The sequence below is a fragment of the Dromiciops gliroides genome, chromosome 5 (genome assembly GCF_019393635.1).
Source record: "Dromiciops gliroides isolate mDroGli1 chromosome 5, mDroGli1.pri, whole genome shotgun sequence".
Taxonomy (NCBI): domain Eukaryota; kingdom Metazoa; phylum Chordata; class Mammalia; order Microbiotheria; family Microbiotheriidae; genus Dromiciops; species Dromiciops gliroides.
The window spans coordinates 47,100,334-47,107,246 of record NC_057865.1 but is presented as its reverse complement, the minus strand read 5'-3'; positions in this window follow the sequence as shown (position 1 = coordinate 47,107,246).

The window sequence follows — 6,913 nt, the reverse complement described above, 5'->3', positions numbered from 1 at the left end:
AACTTCATCTAACTTCCAGGGTATTTTTAAGGACAAAAATGAGATAATATTTGTAAAGTGCTTTGCAAACCTTACCATGCTATATAAATGCTAGCTATTATTATTGTACTAATATATATGCATATATACATATATATGTGTATAAGTATATGTGTATGTGTGTATTTGCCCAGTTCCAAAGTTTTGATGTAGGCTACTTCATAATAATTTTCATAAATATGTGAAAGCAAATTCACTTTAATCTATTTTTCTCTCGCACTAACCCTTCATATTCTTGTCTATTTGATTTTCCATGTAAATTTCATTTTGATTGTATCTAGTTTTAGAAATAAAACTATTAGTAATGTGAGAGGTATTATTTTAAATATGCAAATTGATTTGGGTTAATATAATCATCTTTATTGATTTAGTCTATGCATCAACATTGAATTTCCCTTATTTAATCTTTTATTTCTATCAATCTGGTTTTAGATCTGCTGAGGTTAGTTGGTTGTTGTTTTTAAAAATGGGCTTTATCTTTTAGTGTTTTCTTCATATTTATTGGTAGCATATAACAATTAAAGTGATTTATGTGGTTTTATCCTGGATCCTATAACTTTGCTGAATGGATTGTTTTAAATAGTATTCCTTGTTGAAACTCAGAGATTTTCTAAGAAAACAATCAGATCACCTAAATAATGATATCCTGTCTACTTTTCCTATGTTAATTCCTCTTATTTCTTCCTTGTTTTAAAGTCACATTTGGTAGCATTTCTAATCCCTTGTCAAATAGAACAGACACTCTTATTTTTTACTGTATTTTAGTAGAAATATGAATATTTATCCATAGAGTATAGTTTTGGCTTTGAATTTTGGGTTGTGTTGAAGAAAAAATCTCTCAATGCCTATCTTTTTAGTGTTTTATCATGAATGGGTATAATGGTCTATTTGAAAGCTTTTCTGCATCTATTTATATGATCATATGAATTTTATTTTTTTCTTGTTGATATCATCTATTGTTTTGGTTGTTCCCCAGTTATGACTTAGTCTTTTGTTCGTGGAATAAATCCACCTAGGTTTTTGTTTTGAGTAATCTTTTAATGTATTACTGTATTTAATTTGCTAATATTTAGTTTAGTATTTTTGTGATTGACTTAAAATTTTATTTTTAATATTATCCTTACCAGATTTTAGAATTGAGACAATATTTGCCTCATAAAAACATATGGGTATTTCTCCATCATTCTCTGTGTTTAAAAAAAGTCTGGTTAATATAGGCTTTTTTTGAGGGTTTGGAAAATTTTACCCACAAACAGAAGTAATTTTTATGGAGTAATTCACTGAGACTTTGTTTTTATTTCTTCCCCTGAAATTGGTCTATTTCATAAGATTTGTTCATTTGTGTGTGTTTTAAAGTATCAATTCATTTCCTTTAAATCCCCAATTTTATTAGTATTTAGCTATATAATACTCCCTTGTGGTATTCTGAATTTATTTTTATATTTTTTATGATCTCTTCTTTTTCACTTCTAATTTTGGCAACTTGTTTTTCCTCTCTGAGTAAATTTACTAGTAACAGTAATTTACTTGATTTCAAAATGAGCTATTGGTTTAATTTATTAATTCTTTGTGTGTGTGTGTGTGTGTGTGTGTGTGTGAGGCAATTGGGGTTAAGTGACTTGCCCAGGGTCACACACACAGCTAGTAAGTGTGAAGTGTCTGAGGCCAGATTTGAACTCAGGTACTCCTGACTCCAGGGTGGGTGCCCTATCCACTGTGCCACCTAGTTGCCCCTAATTTATTAATTCTTTAAAAAATTTTCTATTATAATTCCTGCTTTTATCTTTTTAGTAATTTCCTTGAATATTAATTTGTTCCTTTCCTAATGTCTTAAAGTAGAAGCTAAACTTAATTTCTTTTATATGTACTCAAGGATATGAATTTGCTTCTAAGAATTATTTTGGCTGCTTTCCATAGGTTTTTGTAATGGATATTAGTGTTGTCATTATCTTTTAGATATTCCATTCTTACTTTTCTAATTCTTTAGAAAACCTAATTCTTATTTAAAATTAACCCAATTATTGTTTAATATATTGATTTTAGTTTCTCTGTTTCCAAAAATCTTTCACTCATGTTATTTCTAGTTTTAATGCCTTATATTATAGTTTTAAAATATGGTACATATCATTTCTATCTTTTAAAAATTTTTGTGAGCATGGCACAAATACCTGAAAAAAAAACCCAAGAAGTTATGTAAAACATTACCATTTTAGCAATTTTGCATAAGAAAACTTGAATAAAAGAAAAAAATGAAAGAAATAAAGTGAAAATTAGCATGCTTCAGTCTGTGTTCAATCAACATCACTTCCTTCTCTGGAGGTGAATGGTATGCTTCATCATTAGTCCTTTGGCATTGTTTTAGATCATTGTATTGCTGAGAATAGTTGTTATTCAGTAATTCATCAAACAGTATTGCGGTTGTGCAGAATGTTTTCTTGCTTCTGCTCACTTCACTATACATCAATTCATCTAAGTCTTTCTAGGTCTTTCTGAAATCATCCTGCTTGTCATTTCTTATAGCACAATAATATTCCATTACAATCATATACCACAGCTTGTTTAGCCATTCCCCAATTGATGGACATTTCTTTGATTTCCAATTCTTAGACACTACAAAAAGAGCTGCTATAAGTATTTTTGTACAAATAGGTCTTTTTCTCTTTTTTTTGTGATATTTTTGGGGATATAAACCTAGTAGTGGTATTGCTGGATCAAAGGGTATGCACAGTTTTATAACCCTTTGGGCATAGTTCCAAATTGCTCTCCAGAGTGTGGATCAGTTCACAACTCTATCAAAAGTGGATTAGTAGGGGCAGCTAGGTGGATAGAGCACTGGCCCTGGCTGGAGTCAAGAGGACCTGAGTTCAAATTCGACCTCAGACACTTGACACTTATTAGCTGTGTGACCCTGGGCAAGTCACTTAACCCCAATTGCCTCACCCAAAAACAAACAAAAAAAAAGTGGATTAGTGTCCCAGGTTTCTCACATCCCCTCCAACATCGAACATTTTTGGTTTTTGTTATATTTGCCACTCTGATAGATGTGATGTGGTACCTCAGAGTTGTTTTGATTTGCAGTTCTCTGGTCAATAGTGATTTAGAGCATTTTATATGACTATAAATAGCTTTGATTTCTTAGTCTGAAAACTGCCTGCTCATAATATCTACTTTTTTACATCAAGTGAGTTGTCTATAAGCAATGTACTATGAGATTTTTCATTTTAGTCCATTATTTAACTCTTTTCCATTCAGTAGGCAAATTCATTCTACTCACATTTAATATAACACATTTTACCTTTTTTCTTGAATTTCACATTTTCCTGCTTTTGATATTAGTAATGAATAACTATTTGTTAAATTAAATATTTTAGAGGAAATGAACTCATCTCATTTTTAATAACCATTTTATTTGCTAAAACAAACTAGTGATTCAAACTAGAGTTTTGTCTAATAACTTCATGGTTATCCCCAGCTTGACCATGTATTTTAAAAAATATATGAGTTTTTCTATTGGGATAACAAGTGCTTTCCTTTCCCCTCTTCTATTTTTTTGAGGGGGGAGCAGGGGGATAATTTATTATTATTCCTTGACAGTTTAAGGAAACTTACTTCTTACTTATAAGCATACTATATATTCTTTTTTATTATACACTTAATTTTTTAAAATCCTAATTTGTTTCTTTCTTTTACCAGAACTTAAATTTTTCACAGAGTATATTGTTGTTGTTGTTGTTGTTTAGTGAGGCAATTGGGGTTAAGTGACTTGCCCAGGGTCACACAGCCAGTAAGTGTTAAGTGTCTGAGGCCAGATTTGAACTCAGGTACTCCTGACTCCAGGGCCGGTGCTCTATCCACTGCACCACCTAGCTGCCCCCCACAGAGTATATTTTAATATAAATAATGACAGGTTTACAATACCCCACTCTTTTTGTTGAAAGTTTCTTGTTCTGTTTATCTGAAGTTCTGGTCAGTAAACAAGCTGTCAATTGTTTATAGAGTTCTTTTATATTGTGGATTTATTTCATAAAATTCTTGGGGATCTTCTTGACTTTTAAATATAATTTTTCTGTCTTCAAATAAAATGTGAAGCTGTGTAGATTATGCAGTTTTTAGATCAAAATTTCTGTTTTTAAGGTGGACTTCAAGGCTCTTCCTTCAAGGCTCAGAGCAGGTGTCATCTCCTCCAACTAGCCTTCAGGGATCCCCACCAAGAGCTATACTATTCTTTTCCTCTTCAGATGTTTCATTTTATCTGATTGTTTCCTTAATTCTCCAAAATTATCTGGCTTTTATTACATACTGATGCAAGGCAGGTACTGCATCATTTTTACCTTACTCTCAGGAAGTATTTAATAAATGTCTAGACAGCTAGGTGGCATAGTGGAATAAATGCTGGACCTGGAATTAGGAAGCCCTAACTAAGCTCAAATCCAGTCTCAGACAGGTACTAACTGTGTGCCCCTGGGCAAGTCATTTAACCCCTGTCTGCCTCAGTTACTTCATCTGTAAAAATGGGGATAATAATAGCACCTACCTCTCAGGATTGTTGTCATGATAAAAATTAAATAATATTTATAAAGTGCTTTGAAAACTTAAAAGAGTTATAGAAATGCTAGCTTTAAGAAGTTTGTTAAATGATTTTTGAATAAATATCTAGATAACTTTGCCTTCAGTGCATTTGCTTGCAGAAAAATATGGGAGAGATTTGAATAACATTTTGTTTTACTCAATTTCACTTTTCTTTCTTGGCTTTTTAAGAATTCTTTATTCTTATTCAAGCCTTCCTTTACAAAATGACTAATATGGAAATGTTTTACATAATAATTCCACATGTATAACCTATGTATGATTGCTTACCAATTCAGGGAGGTGGGGTGGGAGGAAAAGAGGGAGGGATAGCCTTTGGAACTCAAAACTTTAAATAAAAATATTTATTAAAAAAGAATTCTTTATTCATGTAATTTTGAAATTTGATAATCATCCATCTTGGAGTCTTGATTTCTGGATTTCTGTGCACTGCCCTTCTGTGAATTCTTTCCACTACTGAACAGAAGCCTGTTCTTACTCATTCTAGGAAATTTCCTCCAACTTAAAAAATAATAATAATATAGAGTCAAGTTCTCCCCATCCCACCCCTCCACTTTCTGGGTCTCTCATCATTCTCATGATTCAACTTCTAATTTTAACCTATATTGTCATTAATTAATTTGGTTGTTCTCTGGCATTCTGGGCTTATTCTTTGATTTTTATCCTCAGTGTGCATTGATATCATTACCCTTCCCCCTAAAATCACCCCTCATTCTATTACCATTTAAAATTTCTGTAAAAGAGACCACCATATTTCCAGTCATCGTCTGGGTTCACAACGAAGGGGTCATTCTTCACTATTCACTCATACTCACCTCCCCTTAATTCAGGCCCTTGTCTTCACCTTCTACCTGGATTATTACAATAGCCTCCTAATTGGTCTCCATGTATTTAGCCCCTCCCTTCTCCAGATCAACATCCACACAGCTTCCAAATTGGTATTCCTATAGCACAGATTCTCTCTCCCCTTCCTAAAAAGCTTGAATTACCACCTATTCCCTCTAAGATAAAACACAAATTATTTGGAATTTAAAGTCTATTCCAGTCTAATTTCCACTTTCACTCATACTATTTTCCAGTCAAGATGGTCTAATTGATGTTTCCCATGAATGACATCCCATCTCCATGCTTTTAAATAGGCTGTCCCCCATATCTGGAATGTTCTCCCTCCTTACCTCTGTCTCTTTAGAATCTCTATTTCCCTTCGAGGCCTCTCCCTAGGAGAGGTCTTCCTTGATTCCTCCAGTTCTTAGTGATCCACCCCTGCAATTACATTGTATTTATTTTGAACAGTAGGTGCTTAATAATAGTTTATTGATGATCAATTGATTGAATTTCTGAAATGACCCTAAATAGAAAAGTTGGGAAATGGATGGCTAAGGTTTTCAGTCATAGACAGTTTCATGGATCAGCTAGTCTTAAACATTTTATTGCAAATGGTAACCTGCCATAGAGCTGTTTTCTACATGATGGCTGTCCAGACACATAATGTTAATAATGCATGCTAGATCATCAGCTCCACCACACACCTTTCCACTCTACATGCTCATTGTTCCAGCTTCTCACTGTCTAGTCATGTTGTCTTCATGCAGTCGTTCAGATAGCATTCCACATATGGGTGAATGTATTCTTAGGAAGCTGCTGTTTTATAGATTTCCCTGAGCCACATGTGGCCGAGAAATATTTCCATAGAAAGAATGAATAGGTGTTTCAGCCTTCTCTACCCTCATTAAATGCTAGATTTCTCTTTAATACTGGAAGCTCAACTGAATGTGAAAAAAAAATGAAGCTTTGACGATGAGGAGGATTTTCCACAATCCCAGGCTCCTTACCTCATTAGATTCTGCAAGTGATATTTACTCATCCAAGGAATGGTTTCCCAACTAACCAACAGGTCCTTACCCTGTGAATCTTGAGAGAGTGTTACACGATCCAGTGGGTATAATTCATTTAAAAGATTTTTGTCATTTTATTCAGAATAATGGCTCCAAAGTGAGTTTACTTATTGATAAGATCAAAAGATGACCAAGGGAATAGCATCACATCAGCAATTCTCCTCCCTATCATCTGCCAAGAAATTTCTTTTGCTTTATGTTTGTTTCTATAACACAAACCACATAGAAACCAAATGACTCGATTTTTATTTCCATTTCTCTAGGCAACAAACCAATTTTTTTTTCTGTTTCCTTGGACACCAAATTGTACAACAGCAGCTTAGAGGAGCCTGAGATCCTTGGTGTAAAATTGCAATCTGATGGGGAGGAGGATAATACTGGGACTCCCACAA